At 36.1% G+C, this 20,220-nt stretch overlaps 1 protein-coding gene and 1 long non-coding RNA gene across 6 annotated transcripts in view; one reads left to right on the top strand and one right to left on the bottom strand.

Annotated features, from left to right (window-relative positions):
- Positions 1-17,250, bottom strand: part of LOC108000310 (homeotic protein ultrabithorax) — a 144,675-nt gene extending 127,425 nt beyond the window's left edge. The window contains exons 1-3 of one of the 4 annotated variants that reach the window (XM_062086474.1): positions 11,898-12,038; positions 7,198-7,471; positions 3,822-3,898 (exon numbers count right to left, since the gene is read on the bottom strand). The gene's annotated coding sequence lies outside the window, so the exon portion shown is untranslated. Of the gene's footprint in view, positions 1-3,821; positions 3,899-7,197; positions 7,472-11,897; positions 12,041-17,067 lie in introns of those variants that run through there. The other 3 variants (XM_062086475.1, XM_062086473.1, XM_062086472.1) reach the window with 3 other exon arrangements.
- The window catches only part of LOC114577874 (uncharacterized), a 71,227-nt gene continuing 63,223 nt past the window's right edge, over positions 12,217-20,220 (top strand). Inside the window, exons 1-2 of one of the 2 annotated variants that reach the window (XR_009833111.1) lie at positions 12,217-12,356; positions 12,997-13,213. This is a non-coding gene — a long non-coding RNA (uncharacterized LOC114577874). Of the gene's footprint in view, positions 12,357-12,996; positions 13,214-18,682; positions 18,878-20,220 lie in introns of those variants that run through there. The other variant, XR_009833112.1, reaches the window with a different exon arrangement.

Genomic DNA, 20,220 nt, shown 5'->3' with positions numbered 1-20,220 from the left:
TGGGACTCCGACAGGTGGCAGCCCGTTTGCTTGAAAATCATGACGGCAATAAACTCCGGTTTTATGACCACTTGAACAGAATCGTAAAAGTCAGGGCCTTTAAGCTTATAGCATGGTAGGACGCGTGTCGAATATGGTGGGGGCGTGAAGAGAGCCACCATAACGCAGAAGAAGGGGAAGGGTGTCAGGGGCTGTGTGGGTAGCCAAAATGGGCCTAAATGCCCCTTTTAAAACACCATTGAAGATAACCAGCCAACCACTAAAAGGGGTTTATTTAATGACCAAGGTTGTTCTCACAAAACCGGACACTGTAGCTACCGACGACAGTTACCTGATGGCTTCATGATTATTACTCTTTCTTTTTTCTTTCGCACTATTTCTTGTATCAAAACAACATCCACCTGCGTTACAAACTCTCCTACGAATGCTCATCCCATAGAATAAGAAGAATGTATACACAAAATGTATAACAATCTTCGTGTAACGAGGCAAGTGTTAAATCGTTTTCGAGTTAAACAGACTCTTCAAATATATTGCTATTGCTTCGCTTTGAAAGAGAATCGTCTTAAATACTCGTCATTTTATTATGTAGTAAGACATTCGTTAATTTTCGCGACGCTAAATATTAGTGATGATAAATCCACAGTATCAGAGAATATGATCAGAGGAACGATCCCACATACACCAAAATGAATGATGGACATTCTCTCTTCTTATGAATTTCGAACAAAAAGAAAATGAATGAACAGCCCGTTTGTAGATGGTGGGAGGTATTAGACGGCTCGTAGCTATAGCAACGAGAAGATGGACACGAAAGCAAAGGGGGCCATTGCACCCGACTCGAGCAAATCTGCACTCTTGCTAAACCAGCATCCATTCTTCATCGCTGTGGTGGCTCTTCTGGTCTCCTCTCCGGCATGGTTCAACGCACTGGTTCGACTCTCATTTTGGTTGGTCTCTTTCTTCTTTCCTTCTCCAACCGTATACTCTCCCCTCGCCTCGTTTTCTTCTCTTTTGCTTTCTTATACCGCCTCCCTTCGTCTCCCAGGGGAAGCCAAGGATGAATATTCGATCATGAACGAGCGTCAGAATTTCAGATAAGCGCGATTCTCGTCGTCGTTATTCGCGCGGATCGAAACTCTTGGGGATCAACCTGTGATATAGAACCACTTGCGCCGGTAGATGATAATGGCGTACTGGGCGGTGCATTGAAACGGACCGCATTTTATATTACGTAGAAAGAAAAATTATGTTAAAAAAATAATACGACAAATTTTTTGACGAACGAGAACTTTAAAGGAAAACTATACTCAATTTTCAATTTTGATTGATAAAATTATAGGATAAAATGAGTATTTGAGCAGGACAATTGAAAAAAAGAGATACAAAAAAAAAACAGTCGCTATGTACATATTTTGGAATATTGTTGATATATCTTTGAAATTGCGACATAGAAAAAAAATTTTCCACAAAAAATTTATAACAATTCAAAATGGAGAATATATATAGCATAATGAGTATTAGAAAATCTAGCATGTAGAAAATTTACAAAAAAAGAATTCGTATGTTTTGAATTTTTTGAAATATAAAATTTGACCTAATTTAAATAATAATTATTAATGTATAAAAATTATCAGGAAAAAAAACGACCGGTATATATATATCGATCTGCAGTATATTAGGAAGGAAGGCAGGATTCGGTTTGCAAGGACATGGAAGAAGTCCTCTTTGCCATCTGGTGGTTTCCTGCAGTATCACCTGACTGCAAAATATCGTTTGCAGCTCTCTACAGTTCTCGGCTGCCGATATTTTCATCGGTGGGCGAAAAAAGTTACAGAGCTGGACGACTCGACACTTACACGGTACATAAATATTTTCTGGCCCCATTTCGGGTCTAAATAGAAATTCTAAATGGCCGGGTCTCGCGAGATTCAACCGCAAAAGCGCGCTAAGGGGAAAATGAAACGTTTACGGTTGCCAATCCTCTTTGCGCAGCTGCACTCGTAAATCGTGTGGTGGAACGTGAATGTTCAAATAGCTGAACAGATTAATATACACGGGGCAGTTTCACGTCTTTGGTTAGCTAATCTTAACGATAATTTTACACGCGGGTAATCTCGTTGGAAACTGCGAAAACTGCGTGGTAAAACACGAAGCTGAGTAACGATAGTGGGGGTAAATGGTGCAAAGACGAGAGGAAAAAGAGTGCAGCGAAGACAGCACCTACGTAGACGTAATTGCTAGCCAATTTATTTAAATACAAGTTGAACACTCGTTAAAGTTGATGGCGGCCTACCTTACCGGTTGAGAAACCTGTCCGCGAATGGAACACGTAATATTAAGGGGCATTCACACGTTCCGTCCAGTGGCTGTTACCCGTTTGTAGTGTGGTGCAAGTTGAACGAAATTTCGAAATTACCACCTCGAAACCTATATTTAATGCGATTCAAAACGTTTTCGCTCCGATTCGAATCGGTTCTTTTTAACCGTAAATGAAATAAATCGACGTTAAGGTAATTGGAGGAGCCAGCTGCCCGGTTTAATGCCACCGCTGCTTTTAATATTGATAATATATACACGTATATATACATCCAGCGCAATGCAGCATTAAATCATGAACTCCAGTGTCAAGATGCCATTGTCGACTTAAGAGGTTTATTATAGCGTGATGAAATGCGTACCGATTTGCATAAATTCAATCGCAATTAAAATAACGCTATGAATTATTAATTTTCATTCGTTTCGCGCGTGAAAAATACGTATCTTGATTATCAGTCATTTTTTTCATGAATAATCTGTTTTTCACACGGATTATTCATAAATTATTCTCATGATCGTTTCGTATCCTTGAGGCGATCGAAGTTAATAAGATCGAAAATCCGGACATCGCGTGTAAGAAGAAATACAGCTGGTCGATGTCGTTTGAGCCATATTTCATAATTATTTAGAAAGTAGCGGAAGCATAAATACGGAAATATAAGATTCATTAGCGCATTATCAAGATGGCAATGAGCGGTAAGTAATGTAATGATAGGATACAGAACTGGCCACGGCATAATGAAGAAAGTATGTTTTGCGACGACAAAGGGGGTAATAACGGTTGGTTAGAAGTATGCCGACTAAAGGCGAATGAATGAGTGGCAGCTTACACGTAAACAAACAAGTATCAATGCGTCCAAATTGAAACATAAAACGAAATGAATGAGCCCATAAATACTTAGACCTAATGGTAGGGTGCGGGTAAGCTATTGCTCGAAGATCGTTACTTATGCGAACGTTGTAAGAGAACGTGGCCCGATACCTTTGTAAATACTCACGATCGCTTCGCTCTTAATCGAAATTCTAATGCCATTATTTTTATCGCGCAACTATCTAGAGATCACGAGTTAGAAAATGCAGTGGATCGCGATCACGTGTAAAACGAAGTATTTATCGAACATCCGTAATTATTTCAATACTGAAAATTGTAAAACTGTTCAAAACTTTTGATTTTAATTTTAACATTTTGATGACGAAATTTCAAAAAATTTGGAATACAAAATATAAGGAGTTTTATATTTCATCTCAAATATACAATAAGAAATTAATAAACGTAACGATTCAAATTTCGTTTCGTAAATGTAATTATATCCGTTAACGTCAAATTTACTTTTCTCGAATTTCTATTCCCAGTTAAAATCTTAAACGAAGCAATTACATTGCAATTAGATCCGCTATTTGTTTTCTAAATCGTAACCACGTAATTCGTATAATGCAAACAAAAGGAAACGAAATTAAAGGTACGCGCAAGTGTATATTCTATTAATTGGACGTTAACTCACCTCATCGCGCTGCGTAGATGCTAGGCCCCGTCTAGCCTCGAGTAGCTACGAATATATTTAAGCCTTGTACAGTCGTTCTGGAACGGAAGAGAACAATGATTAGAGAAATCGGTCTTAAAATATTTAGAAGCTCGGTTAACGAGAGTTCTATATTAAATCAAAGACGTCTACTTTGTATAAATGCAACTATTGAGACGAATCGAGTAACCAGCACCGATATCCATCCGTGGCGAATAATGAACGATTGAGTTTCGAGTTTACAATGATTTTCTGTTTCACGGTGGACACTGATGGTCTTTGTGCGCGCGGGCTTGCGGGCTATCGTGACATTAAGATTCCAAGAGGGAGGCCTGTGACAGACGACCGTGCAACGCCATATTCCGCTTGCTTTCGTCCACGGACTTTAGTCGCTCTGTCACGCAACTAACTCTGCTTTTCTTGCCGGAGATCGAAAGAAGAAGAAAAAAAAAAAAGAAAGAGAAAAAAAATCTCGCCTTCCAAGAGTATACCGGGACAACTGATAGCGTTTTCAACGACAGTATTGATATTGCGGGACGATCGCTTTCAGTTTTTCATTGCCTCGGCATTTTTTGCGGTAACCCGACAACCCGAGACGCCCAAGAAGATGGTCAACCGATTATTTCTTTTACTTTTATTCTTCCAGAAAAGGCGAATACAATGTTTATTCATTATAAGCTCGAAACTAACCACGAACGTACAGCCAGTTACGCGATATTCGAATCTTATTTTATCTCTATTCACGAACGGCGAACATAGACAATACGTTTTAGTTTTATAAATAGACGGAGAGAGATTGAAAACCGAAGCGTTCAAAAAAACTTATGACGTATTGGTTCCGTGTGAAGTTAGTCGCTTCACCTCTAGGGGAATTTTCAGTGGTGGGGATGACTCTCGAGCGTGTGCCCGCAAGCATACAGAGCTCGAGTGTATAACGAATAAATATCGAAACGCACAAAAGATTCGTTGCGCCGGTGTGCGGTTTAGAACCAGTTCGAGAGGCCGATCGAGTACACGAGACGTTCCAAAAAGGTAACGTAAGTGTCGCGAAAGTAATTTAACGTGTCTCGGTCGGTGCACCTATGTTGTAGCCATATAACGAGAGGGAAACTTAGATGGTCGCAATCAGTGAGTCTATCGGGCCGGATTATGCGAGTTAAGTGTTACGTAACGAAAGACATCGACCGTATGTATTAATACCACCGCGTCGTTGAACCGGTGAGGATAGTGCCAGCAATAACAATAATGCATCTCTCTCCGTGGCTTAGTCTGTGCCTGTACACGCGACTGCACGACATGGATTTGCAATTCGAACGTCTATAGGCGTAATACGTATAAATCGAATGGATACTTGGGTTGGTCGAGCGGACTGGGTATAAGGGAGGGGGAAGGGGCAAGGGGAGGGGGACTAGACTTTTCGGAACGAGAAAGGAGAAGGATTTGGTGACGTAAAAATATGGGATATGATGCGGGAAGAGAACATTGCGTTATTTATTTTTTCCTCTTTTCGAAGATCGAACCGGATAACAGGATCGTTATTCCGCGATGTGGATGCAACAGCTTAGCACAAGTCACGTTTGTTTTGTTTAAACCAATGATTTCATACGTGAGATCTTTCCATGAATTTTTTATGCAAACGTATATCGAAGAATAAAGATCGCATTGTACGGTGTTAAATGGATATACGGGAAAACAAAACGCGCATGTCTAACTTATAGTTCGTGCCAAAACTTATTTACATTTTTTAATTATACGTTTCTTCGTAATAATAATTCAATAATAACGGAAAAGATATTTGTATTTGCAATTAGAATTTCATTCAATTAGAATCATATTACATATTTCCTTTGCATATCATAGGAAACATCTATTTATATCTTTTGCATCGTTCGAATTATGGAATAGACAATTAAATTACTTATTAAATGCGATTACTGTGCTAATTCTCTTTTTTTTTTTATGTATAACAATTAGAAACATTTAACAAATGTGTTTTTTTAAAGAATAAACAGTTCAATGATTACATAAGTAGTAATAATAAATTTTTTCTACCATATTTTATCACGATTTATAGAATAAAATTTCGTATTAAAATATTTTTATTAATTGATTAAACAAAAGATATAAATTATAATAAAATGTTAATAAAGTAGAAAACTTATAAATTATTAATGAATAATATTTATACTAACATAATATACATAATATTATTTCATAATAACATAGATATAATTAAATTTGTCAATATTATTAATTTTTTCACTGAAAAACTTATTTATACATTTATATTATCTTTTTAACACCTCACGAATGTATCCACATTTACACACAATTTCAAATACCTCTCTCGCTTTAATTTCTCACGAAAGGATCATACATAATACATATCTACGACTGTTCATAAATATTCAGCGGTAACATAAATTGTAATAACAAATTTCATTCATATTATATTAAATACAATCACAGAAATAATACTCTCTTAATGCAAAAGGAAAGAATGGGTTTCCCAGAAGAAAATAACTGAACCATGACCATTGTAACAAATATATATATATATATATAGACAAGCAATGGCATTCGAGTACAAAGAAGGGAGAGACGGAAAAAAAAAAAAAAAATGAAATGTGTCTTTATTAAAAGCGACCGTGCCGAATTTGAGCGAGTGTCTTTTCTTCCCAATGATCGTTTCGGGTCCACCATCATGATCTTCTTCATGGTGGTCGGTTTAGATGGGGGCGAGGACTGGATTTAAAGACGCTCTAGGAAGGGGACGCGTTTGAAAGAAAAGGGGAGGACTTGGAGGCCGGGGATACCTCCACTGACAACTCCGCCTTTAAAATAGCACTGGTATGGCTTCGTTTGTTCCACAGTCAAACGAAACTCGACAAAAAAAAAACTGTTCCTATAAATTATTTCCCCTCTTCTTTTTCCAACATTAATTAGCGCATTCAGAATATATCCTCGAGACTTATTACTCACAAAATGCTACCGAAGCAGTCATTCTAGCGTGAGTTATTGAAAGAGAAAATTGGTACTACCAAACCGGTCAAATTAACGTTTTAACGAAGATTTCTTGTCTCTCCGATCATTGGAAAAGATGGAAATTATTTTGGAAAAATTAATATTAAATGTATTTAATTAATTATTTTTATAATACCATTTGAATTCTAATTTTTACTGTAATTTTGTGAGTAATTAGAAAATTAATGTCATATCTAAAATTTTATAATAATATTATTTTAATTTTATCCATTTGAGAATATTATAACGTAAAAATTACTATATTTTAATAAGGAAAGAAATGAAAATGATTAAAGAAAAATAGGAGCGACTTGGAGGTTTATAAAGGAAATACCTGCTACTTTAACAACTCCGCCCTCGAAATATTGGTAGGCTTTCTTGCCCGGCATTCCTTTCATCGCCATCAAGGTCAAGGTAGGTTAGAAAAATTTAGAATGGCCAGACTTCTAAAAACTTTGCATTCCGTTCGCAAACGTCACCGACAATCTCCGTTAATGCTATGACTGCGAGAACAATAAATCCGTTAAAAATAATCCAAAATTCTTCCGTCTCGTTCTTTAATTGAAATTTCTTCTATATTTTATTTCATCTCTATAAATCTTCAGAATCTGTAAAAATATGTTGAAAAATAAATAAAGAAGGGAAAAAACCGAATAAAAAAAACGGTTAACAATATTCAAACTAGGGAAAGATTAGAAGATGTATTATTATATTATCCACTTCTTCTTTAATGAATTAATAATAAATATTCATTGTACGATAAACGAAAGAATCAAACGAAGAAACGATAAAAGATATACGTTATTATATTTAAATTCTGAGAAAAAAAATTCGAATTTTAACAATAGCGGCATCAGCAGCTAATTAAAAAGGAGCGGCAATGCAAAAAATCTGTGTCGCAACGGAAGATTTAAAGGGAGAGCGCGTAGAGGGCGCGCAAGTCAACGGGCGAGACTATAGAACGGAGGCAAGAGAAGTGGGTGATGAATAATGGATGGTACGATGTGGCTATCTCGTGCCCAGTATAGCCTGTAGGACTTTGCCGTAATGGTCCGTAAATTGCTGAACCGTAGGGATAATGAAATCGCCGCGGTTGGCTCTGTAAACGCTTCGTTATTACGCGTTTCTGTATTCCTTGCAGTTGTGCCATGAACTTATCAACCGTTCAGATATTTTCTTCCGATTACAAACACCATTTATCTTTCCGATGTCTTCGATTTTTCTATAAAAATAAAATCATATTTTACGCGCGATTTTATCATGCAATGGATATATATTTAAGATTCAAAATAATTTTCGGTCTTATTTTTATCGTGAATTCTATGTGCAGCATCGCCGATATTTTTTTTTTACTATATTTATCAGAGAATTAGAGTTTTTTTAAACTTACAGGAGCACTGGTAGTTTCCTTAAATAACACCTTATCTCGAATCGCTCGCACAAATCAGAACGAAAGTTTTCGTGCTTTAAGGGCATTTACTTTTAGGTTAGTTTTCACATATACTTTAGTTACGAGGCCCAATCGATATTAAACGATTTTTCGACTAGTAACAGTAAAAATTCATTCTCATAAATAGGGACACGAGGAAGAATGTGGCAAAAAAATGTCCCTTATCGTAAGATTTCTAGCTTCTAGTTCTCATATATACATCTGTTACGAGATATTAAATCGATATTAAATGGTTTTTCGAGTAATAACGGTATCAAAATCCATTCTTGCCAAACGTGAAAGGAACACATTGGAAGAAGAAACAATTGGAAGAGATACGTATTTATTTCTCAATATAAAGACAATAAGGGGTGAATCTTTTATCACAACAAACCTAGTGTCTAGTCAAAGCACTTCTGACCTCAATCGTGAGGGCAAATAAGCTATATCGTATAATCGTTTCTATGATGGGCTTAAGTAAGTGCAAGCAGGTAGGTAAGCCAAGCAAAGGTAAATAGGCGTGCCGCAATGTTTGGATAGAACTACCACCAGGTGGCACGCCCACCTAATTTCCCTAATCTTCCATGCAAATCGGCCACATTAGGACTTCTCTTTACTCTGGTCACTAGAAATTTCATAACAGGTAAAGCTCCCGATGGGAGCTTACTACACGGTCATTTGTCCCTGGAATATTCTTGTCAAATACAATAAAAGGGAAGCTTATCCTAAATAGGATCGTGGTACAATGTCGTATTCAATACCTAATAATTTCACTTTCCCGTGTTGAAACGTTAGTACACCCAGTCTAAAACCAGTCTAGCGCAAAACAGAGATTTTAGATGTCGCTACCTTCTTATTGTTCGATATTATTACACCTATTACTTGCATCGTCCAATTACTCAAAATTACCAACAGCGAGGAGCCGTTGTACGAAAGTGAAACAAGAATACGGTCAAATGAAAAAGAGCATCGTGATTCTTTGCATGATGTACGTGTAATAATTATTTCACGTTGCTCGGTGTCTACCTACTTAATACGCTGGCGTGATGTGCACATTAATGGCGTTGTACACGATAACCTTAGGCGCTAACAAGAAGTGACTGACGATTGAACGTTTTAGATTAGCAAGATTGGTTGGAACATAAACGAACTTCCGGTGCGTGTGTGAATAACATGCCGAGCTGTAAAAATATTGCATTTTTGATAATGCGCGGGAAACTTGTAGATCGATACTCCCATGTTTCTCACTAAATTGAGGGTAATTTTTACCTATCACGTGACATTATATCGCTTTCAATTTAACCGTCAAATTATCATATTAATTTAATCCATCGAGATATATTTAACGGAGAAAGAAAGTTATGAATTAAAATTAAATTCGTAACGTCCATATTCAATTCCGGGACAAAAAATTAAAACCTCAAAGATAAGATATGGAGTGGAACACGTTCGAGATGCCAGCTTCAAGCGCCTCATTGCGGGCATTGTACGAAGCCAGTTTTTTATCAAGAGTAAATTATATTGGCAAGAAGCGACTGCTAATCATATAATTCTATAATTGTACAACTTCTTTAAAAACGTATAGTTCGATAAACTTCGTATAATTTATATGATATGATAGTGAAAACCTCGACTCGAAACTTGTTTGATCGAAGAAAGAATTGAATGTCAATACCATAAAATCTTTGACAAAAATATCTAAGATATTCAAAGCATCTGCAAGGTTGGTAGTTCGGAAGAGCGAACGATGCATATCGCGTAACCGTCCAGTTTAGACTTTGTAATATTATATACGACTTCCACGGTTAACTGTACGTACGATCATAGAAACAATAGAGGTGAGATAGGATCGTGAAACAGAAGTCGTGGATTATCGGGTAAAGCAATGGCTCCTAGATAGTCCTACGCGTAGGCTTGAACAGAATCGTGCAGGATACGTGGTGTACATAAGAGTGGCGACGTGGGTTGGTAAGCTTTTCATCAAGTGGGTTCATCGGGGCCAAGAAGAGAAGTCTTAGGAATGTGCTTGATCTAAAGAAGTGGCGGGAGAACTCCGTTGAATTAAACCGAAAAGAGACACAGGAGATATAGGGTACATGGAGAAACGGCAAAAAACACGATCCCCCCATTAATACTATCTTCTCTTCTTCTCCTTTTATTTTCACTTCTTTTTCCTCGGAAGATATTATATTTTTACACAAGTATTATCTCTCTGCGTCATCTTATTTTTCTATCTACTTTATTCTTTAATCTCATTCTTCCATGTTTTAAATTAGATTCTTCCTATTGATTAATAACAAATCTAACCTCAAATTATAGTTGAATAAAGCTATTATAATTTTTCTTGAAATTATCACATTTCAATATAACCTCCTAATTTGATTTATATCGTATTATAATAACATTTGAAAATATGAAGTATAATTTGAAAGATGAAAAAAAGTCGTGTATAAATTCGTGAAATGTAAAACTATCGTATAATCAGTAATCTTATCGGAATTTTGCCGATGAGTTTATCTAAGATCGAGGAAATATTTACTAGGCTTACTTTCTGCTACTTGTGAGCAAACGATGGTTGCTGCGCAAGGGGAAAACATTTATCTGATATATAACACGTTTATAAGTTTCGCGGAGACGAGAGGCAACATGAAACTCAAGCTAAAGTACTCAGCTTGATAGGCAATGAAGTGTAAGTGGATATGTTTCGTAGTCTGCTAAAATGCGATGATATCGGGATTCTCTTATACCGGTGAAAATAAATGGATAAATCAACAGATGTAACCTCACTTAACACCTCACGATTATTTGCTCCTGTTTCGTTGAAAAGAAAGGTTGAAAATGTATTTTTGAAACCTACGTCGTCCCCACAATAAGGATAAAGAAATGGTTAAAAATACAATCGAAAAAAATAGCTTAAGAATGCCTTTTCGCTTGGGCAAAAAATAAATTGAACGTGTAATTTCCATAAATATATTTTTGCTATTGTTTTCAATGCGACAACGGTATAGCATAATCAACAACGGGATAATGTTACATTACAAAATATTAACGATCGCGTGGTTGAAAGAAGAATGCAATATCATTCGGCAAGACCGAAATAAGTAAAAAAAAAATGAATGAAAAAAAGGAATTGACAAAAATACAAGACGTAAAAAGAAACTGTTCCGAAAAACGCGAAGCATTCGAAACTTTTTACTTCGAGTATATTCGTTACCTTTATTGCACTCGTTATTTTTACTTTCCATTTTTTTACTAAATTTATCTATACAAGTTTATCCTCTGTGATATATTATAATATATATTTTTATATCATATTACATGAAAATTATTATTTAGACCGTATAAAAATAACAAAATATAATTTCTGACTCAGAAAATTATATTTTGACTCAGAAAGTTATAAAGTATAAAAATATATTGAAAGACTTTTTTCTTTTTTTTTTTAAAGAAATTAGTTCAAAAATATTCCCTAAGGAGCATGCACGAATGAATATCTATTTTAAATAACTAAGTAAGAAAATATTATTGTGATTTTTAAATTAAGATTAAATTTCAAATTAAATAAGAATAAAGGAAAGAAGAAAAATAAAATATAATAAATGTACCTGTACAATAGCGTTAACCAATGTTGGCAAAGAACAAACGCAGCGTAAGTCGCGTGATGGTTGCTAAGGTTGCAACACTGACTACCGTGGTGCATCGCGCTCAGCTGACACGCAAGATGGCTGCCCGTGCCAAGGGCGTGGCCGTGTGTCGAGCAACGTTTCTGCCGGTTTACGAAAACGTTTTTAACGAAACTCGTCGACAAGAATGGAATTCACTCCCGAGAAAAATCACCGAGTTATGGCTTGCACTTCCACTTCGGGCACCCGTTAGCTCACCCACGTTGTTGTTGCACGCGACGCGTACACCGTGCTCACACGGCAGCCATCTTAGGATTCTCCTTCCACCTTCCGCGCACGGTCCATCTGTCGCAGCCTTCGTCATTTTATCCTTCTTCCTCCTGAGTTCACTCTCTTCTAACCTCTTTTGCCTATCCTTAGACCGCCTCTTTTGACTCACAGGTAAGAATCTCGGTTACTGCTATGCGATTTAGAAAATCTTCCGCGAATCTTTGAATATCGAGAGAACTATCGCTTCATGGCGGTTTTAACGATCAATATTGTTTGATTTTACACGTGCGCATCTATTATAAAACTCGCTTTAGTAACTCAAGAAAAAGGAATTGCTTCCATTTTCTATAAAAATTTATTATTAATAATTTCTCGCGATAAAAGTTAAAATAATATTCTATTTTTATTTTTAACATTAATAATGATTATATTAATAATGATGATAATATCAATAATGATTTTAAAAATGTTATAATTCACAAATAAGAATAGTTTTTAAACAAGCTGTATATCTTTTCTTTATCCAATATATAATTGTATATTGTGTATCCTTTTCCTCAATTTAACGATTAATCTTTTCATTCCTCGTTAATTTTTCAAGTCAATGTATTTATACATTTTAACGTTATCGTTAGCAATGTAGCAAGAAATTTAAAACGTAAACGTAGAAACAGATGCATTATTTTTATGGTGCGAATGAGATGGATCGGAAATTTCAAAGTTCCCCTCTTACATGTATCTTTCACGTAACGCGCCCTTACCACTGTTCCCCTCCTTGTCATTCTCTTTTCTACTTCTGTGTGTCAAACAGCGCTGCGCTGTGTGAACGTCGGCAAGCGCATGGCGATACATTTTCGTGCGTGTCTTTTCATGGAAAATCGACGACAACGACGACAACGATGACGAGAATTTCGGAAGGCTGTATACATCAAGAGTTAACGAAACTACCGAAAAGCCAAAACGGCAAGCGCCGCATCAAGAAAAAGAGGAAGAAAAGAGTATGCAGCAGAAGTTTAAAAATATTTGGGGTAAGTGTAGACGAAACAGTATGCGATTGTATGTATCCGTTTCTGGCTAGCGATGTGAGCTGGCTTCGGTTCTCTCCTCGAGGCAGGCGCGCCAACCGGTATAGCGATGGGAGACGCGATGGAGGGAGTAGGGCAGCCATCTTGACTATAGGCGCCGTCTTGCTCATTCACGTTTGCATCCCCAGTAACTCCATCGCAGTTCGCGCTTGCGCATTATTGCCTGCTTGCTGAATTTCTTCTTCTTCTTCCACCCTTTGACACGTGCCGCCGCCCGATTCCCGGAGGAGCAAAACACTTATAGATTCGAATTCGAAGCATGGTTTAATCTTTCGTTCCCTGATTTTGCAATATCCTTTTTGGCAGAGTATCGTTCTTTTTCTATCTACGTTCATATTCTCTTCTCGTATATTTCGTTTTTAACGAAAATAGTAGAAACTTATATCTGAGAATATTAAATTATATTTTAACATTCTTTTATTATATTTTCACGCTCTGTTCAAGTCTACCATTCGAGTTAAAAATGTATAATGTTTATAAGTTCTATTTTGTAATCGGTGTCTCATCAATTTCGTTCAATATTATACGGTTTTCAATATGACTCCTATATTTTATAAATTCATTAATCCGATGTCGCATCCCCCCAGAGCTGAAAAACTTTCTCGATTAATTGCTACGGTTTTGTCTATATATACGTCGAACTAATATCTCGAATGTATGTATTCGATAACGCGGCATTTATTATGCGAATGATAGTATCGCAATAGCATTAATTTATTCCATCGCGAGTGCCATGATTGTAAATTGAATACGTGACATATCGTTTACGAGCTCAACTAATTTGATGCGCATTTAAAACAATTAATAAACGATACGGTGAAATTGTCGTTGATACAACCATTGGTCATATGAGCGTTTACTGCGTTTTCAAAGTTTTAGTTCGAACTCGGACCTTAATTTTTACATCATGCGACAATTTTTCAGAGTGTCTTATTTTACCCGAATTCTCATCGTTACCTCATTATTTTTCCACTCATAATGTATCTTAAATTCACATTAGTGTCTGTACCGAAATCGAATTTTACCTGGGCGTGCATCATTAAATCAGTCCTGTCATATTTCATATACATCGATAATACAAATTTCATTTTTGCCTCTTCCTTTATAGTACAAATTAAAATAAATAAAAATTTTTCTTTTAATACTTTCCTATGAAAGGACAAATTAAAATTTTCGTGTCTCGTAATTTTCATTAAACGTGAGATATTCAAATGTGCTGTAACTTCTCATCAAATCCTCCACCAAGTTTTATAATAATAATAATAATAATTAAAATAGACTGAATATTCATACGTATAATCGCATCATTTTTAATTGCATTTTTCTATTTAGCTTCGCGAGATTATAATCATTAGTAAATTTTAAATGGACAAGTATTTCTGGTGAACAATAATATCAAAGTTTTTCCGACGCGTCTCCACCATTAGTTCCAAACGCATTGTTCAGACTTACTGCATATTGATCCCATCAATCTTCACTTTCTCCCTTCTGTCTTTCCTTTTCGCACGCGTGTGTGTTGGCGCGTATAAATCTAAGAAGTTCTCGCCATGTTTGGTCGATACTTCACTGCGCATGTGTACACGTAATAAAAATCGGGGAATCGTGTTCTTTATGGAGGAATGTCTAATCAGATTTTTTAACGATGTATAATTCTTTTCTTTTCTTTTTATCTCCCCCTCCTTAATACGAGGTAGTTTATGGTAAACGTGAAGTTAATATCAGGTTTATGAAAGCGAGTACCAGCGTCTCGGTACATTGAAAGCGTTATTCGTTCCAGAGGAAAAGCACGTTTACTGATGTTGTATCGCGACCGTATTTACGATTTCAAATGTTGCCTCAAACGTTATCCGGGTCACGCTTTATGCAGTTGATAATCTATTGTTGTTGTCGCACTAAATATTCATCATCCTCTTCTTCAAAGAATTCTATAGTCTCGTTATTACAGTCACTAGAGCTACTATTTCTTCCGTTTTTCTGCAAATATCTTTACAATATGATATAATTAGATTATTAAAATTAAAGTAGTTAAATTATTAAGATTAGTAAATTAATTTTCATTTTTTTGTTATCATTGTCTTGAATTTTTAAATTCAAATTAATTATTCGTATACTGTGCTATTTTTAACACTATTAATATTATGATTATAATAGATGTTAGATTGTTATATATATGAAATAATTGATTTCACAGTAGATGCGCGATTCAGTAAGCAGATATAATCTTAAATAATATTTTATGAAAAAATAAGCTTGCTGAATATTACTTATTGCAATAAATTTTTGTTTTATCAATCATTTTATTATAAAAAATTAATTTGTGATTAAGTAATTTTTTGAAAATTCGAAACGTGTAAAAATCAATAGAGCTTTCGAAAAGATCAATTCAATGGATTTATCGAATTTAAAAAAGAAAATAAATTTTAACCCAATTATTGAAAATAATTATATCATTGCCTATTTATAACACCATCGTATCACAGTTGGGAGATAATCTAATGTTAATAACAATCCATTACAATGTCCATTATAGAAACTCTTGTTCTTAATTATTCTTAAATGGACTAAAGATAAAACAACAGATAAAATATTCGAAAGCATAATTTAACCACGATCGTGATCAAGTCAATACATAAGCAAATAGACCAAATCGGTGCGTGTGAATTAATGGCGGATTCGTCGGATAGTTTCCAAGTCGGCCGGTAGGTGTGAAATTTGAAGAATAATCCGTAACGCGGTATAACGAGGAGAACGAGCAATCTGGTTGCACTTTTATGCGCCGTTTGGCACACGAGACGCACGTCGCACCTATAAAACGCATAAAACGTCAGGTATAAATGGCCGGCCGCGCACTCCTTCGGCCGAACCTTTTAAAACGTGCGCGCGCGCGCCTCCGTCTTGGATTCAGTAAAAGTTGCCTTTTGTTTGATAGCCAACTAAATCGGGCCGGCAACCCCCTAATGCGTCATTACTGTCGGGTTTTACGACTGCCTCGTATCATTTCACTTAAGTATATTGATATGGCAACGAGTTCTTGACCTACCTCAACGCCCAACGATCCTCCACCATACTTATGCTATGTGCAAACGCGTTTGTCACGGGCCTGTGTGCGCTTAATTCAGATTTTTGGCACTTGATCGTAAGAGAAATGATGATTTTCAAAGAAAAACTTGGGAAAATATTACCAAGACTAAGGAGTTATTAATGAAATTGAATTGTAAATCTTTTCGAATATTTTTTTCTTTCATATAAATTTTTATTATCTACGATTCGAGCTTCTTTTTTTTTTTTTTTTGCAAACGATGAAATTTAATTTTTAAAAATATTTCGACAGGCGATATTTTTAAAAATATATCTTGACAAGCGAGAAATACTTTACGGAAAAGAATATTCGATAAGGAGTCGTTTCGATGACCGATAATAACACGTTATCTTTACGCTGTCATCCGCAAAGTTCGAACTATCCAGAATATTCGTCGAAATATTTTTAATTAGTCAATGAAAAATAGTTTGATTGAAGTAACATTTTGAGACATTTCACAAGCCAATAAAAGTTAATTTTTCATGATTTAATCGAAAGAAAATACAATTTTCCACTTTATTTATAATTTTTCGAATTGAAACAAAAATTTTATCGTTTATTTCCTATCTGTTGAATTTCAATATTGAAGATTTTAAATCTAATTTAAACTTTTTGTTAACACATCGAACACAGATGTCATAAATAGATAGAAGACAAGATGTCGGCCATGCACCAAAATTATTATCAACAACGCGTTATCGTCCAAAGAAAGACTTACTTTTACTTCAGAAAAACGAAAACTCACATTCTCTGCACCCAGAAAATCACAATTTTAATTCACTCGAACATCTACATAACGCATAAAAATCTGTATAACGCAATCTTTTAACGTAATAACACATCAGAAACACGATTTTTTAGTGAAACAAACGAAACGATGGTGTTAGAGGCGCGTAGGTCGGAGACCAACTAACTCTTGTCCGCTTAACCCCACGAATTCATCGTCAAAAGGTTGTCCTTGGCTCGAAAAAAAAAGTGCTCGGTTTCAATGAGGGAGGAAAGAAAAAAAGCAGAGACTCGAAAATGGGCAATTGTAGGGTTTACGAGGTCATGGCAGGCATAGACATTTAGTTTCAGTCACGGGCCGGTATCCGTCGGGACGGTACGACCACTTCCGACGGATTGATCTCGTAGACTTTACCTGTTATCCAAAGCCTTGTGACCCTTTATGATTCTCCTCGTCGTAAATATATACTTTTTTTGGATGCTGTATCGCTCTTTTTAAACTAAGAAAAAATATCAAAATGTTTTTTTGAAGATTTTAATTTTTATAGAAATTGATTCATTTGTATCATTTAGAATTAAATGAAAAGCATTCTTTTTAATAAATCGATCGATATAAAATAAAAACGATTAAATTTAAAAAAATTTTTGAAAAAGAAATTCAGCTTTACACGTAATTAGATTCGATTCTATTCCGACGGACCGAACGATTCAACGGTAAAAAAATGCTACAATTTTCCATTATTTTTTATCACTTAAAATTCATTTTTTTTTTATTTTTATTTGCTCAAATACATATATTTGAAATAAATTTACAATGTCTGTCGAATGAGATTGTTAACAAATAATGTTGGATAATATTTACAAACAAATAAAACGCTATGCTGTTTGGTAAACATTGAACCCACGGTATAATATTTCATAACAACGAGGGCCGTACAGTGTTCGAATTTAAACACGAGCAGCGAACGAGGGGAATCGGAAAGAAACAAAAAACTTTGGCTGTTACCATAGAAATTTCGAAGGTTTATGATTCTCGGCCGAGTCGTGAAAATGTCTGATTTGGACGAGTCGAAGCGCAACGACCTTGCAGGTTTGCCTTTTTACCGGTCACCCCCCCTGAGCCAACGTCGACTGTGACCCTTTATGGGTATTCCTGCCATAAACACCCTCTCTGTCACCCCGTTAAATGCTTTTTTAGCCAAAGCGGCCGTTTTTAACAACCCTTGAGAGACCTCCAGGCCCATCTCTACCCTCACCCCCCGTTTTCAACCTATAGACCGCACCGTGGAGAGAAAAAAAAAAGCCGCACTATTGCAGGAAATGCGGCACCTCGACTATTCTTTACCGAGGTTTTTACGAGCAGCCTTGAAATTCCTTGCAATTTCGTAACTGCCTACCTCACTTACGTATACTTTTTTAAGGTCTTTTTGTGACCTTTTGAATCAAGAAGAAAAAACCAAGGACACTTGCTTCGGTCCTTCGGAAACGATAGCATACCCTCATGTTTGGCCAATTATATCGACCGTGAAAATTATTCTAGCCAATTTTTAGCTGTTCAGGTAAAAAGTATGATTCTAAAAAAGTACCCTCGACATCGATTCCTGCGTTTGGGAGTTCGCTCTCTGACGCCGGAGCGTTTGGTCGATAGCACCGGTACGATTTATTTTCAATTTCAGTGTTTTTTTTTCTCTCTCTCTTTCTTTTCTAACGAGTTCGCGCGCTCCATTCGAAGTATTAACTATATTTCGATAGTATTTCTACGTTGGTTTTGGAAAGCAGTTTTATGAAGCAGTTTTACACTTGTAAGTAAGATTGTTAAATTCCTTTACGATATCGATAATTTCTTTCAGCAATACACTGTTATTGCTCTATATATTATAATTAATTAATTGTAAGGTATAATTAATTTCGTGATACAAAGAATGATAAGCTGTTCCTTTCTTCGGCTGGAATTTCTCGATGCATAATACGATCGCTTTTTCTGCCTACGTGCCGTCGCAAATTGCCTTGAACCTTCGTGTCGCTGTTCATCGGATTAAGACATCTACGCGAAAGTGACGTGCATACGTGGTGCAGATCATACGTGGTCGAGTGGAACGTGACAGGAATTATCGGTAGAGTAACTCGTTGCATAAAAGTTTAAATAAGGCAATGATCGCTTGAGATTATTTCTCCAACTGCCCAGCGGGACGCAGATGGTTTCTTTCTGAACGTCTCTTATGCACGGGCTCTTGTTTCATTGCGCAATTTCTCTCTCCGCACCACGAACAAAGCATCGCTATCTCTCCACGGGTTTTCTTTTGCAACCCGATATTCAGAGAAGAACCGCGTTGCCTCCATTTATTGAAAACTGGTTGTTTCGCCCGTTACCGTGGACTTTTATGCGCCGTGTACCACGTTCGTTTCGGAGACATACCTCTTCCCCTGGGTTTTGCGCTTCTTTTTCTTCCCGCCACTTGGCAACGACCGCTAATGCATTCGCGTCTGCAATATCCCACCTCGATAAATAATTCACTTTAACGCAACAGAATTGTAACGTAGCATAATGCTTGCAAACGCTGCATAAATAGTAATCATTTTCATCACATTTCCCAACTAACCGAATGTTCGACTAGTTACACCGCCGCCGCCTGTAACCGCTTCTCTGTAACAAACCCTAGTTTGTAAAATCATTCATACCGAATGCATGTACGTGCAACTTTCATACATTCAATCTAACTGTAACCGGGGATGGGCAACAGTCGATTCAAACACGCCACCAAGTACACGTTATGTAATCTTTATAACAAACGCGGTATGTATACAAATATTCGTCCAGCCCGTGTACGGGATATTCGAAAAGGGAAAATTTAAGAGCGATTCTAGAGATTCTTCTACTAAAAGTTGGCAAAAATTTCATAAAAGTTTATTTTTCAAGTCGAATAATTCACTTAAACAATGTTAAGTCGGTTTTATTTAATTTTAAAAATAAGCTTCGACGATGAATTATTATACGTTCAACGTATAATTGTTCTAGAACTTGCCTCTGTTTTTATGTTTTCTGTACACTCGACGCGAGAATGAGAAATAATAAGTTGAAGTGAAATAACATGTACATTCGACGTTCGACGTTATCTCTGACGCAGCACAAAAAAATGTAAAAGTT

The sequence above is a fragment of the Apis cerana genome, linkage group LG16 (genome assembly GCF_029169275.1).
Source record: "Apis cerana isolate GH-2021 linkage group LG16, AcerK_1.0, whole genome shotgun sequence".
NCBI classification, from domain to species: Eukaryota; Metazoa; Arthropoda; class Insecta; order Hymenoptera; family Apidae; genus Apis; species Apis cerana.
Note: the sequence above shows the minus strand (reverse complement) of the source record. Positions and strands in the feature narration are given on the sequence as shown.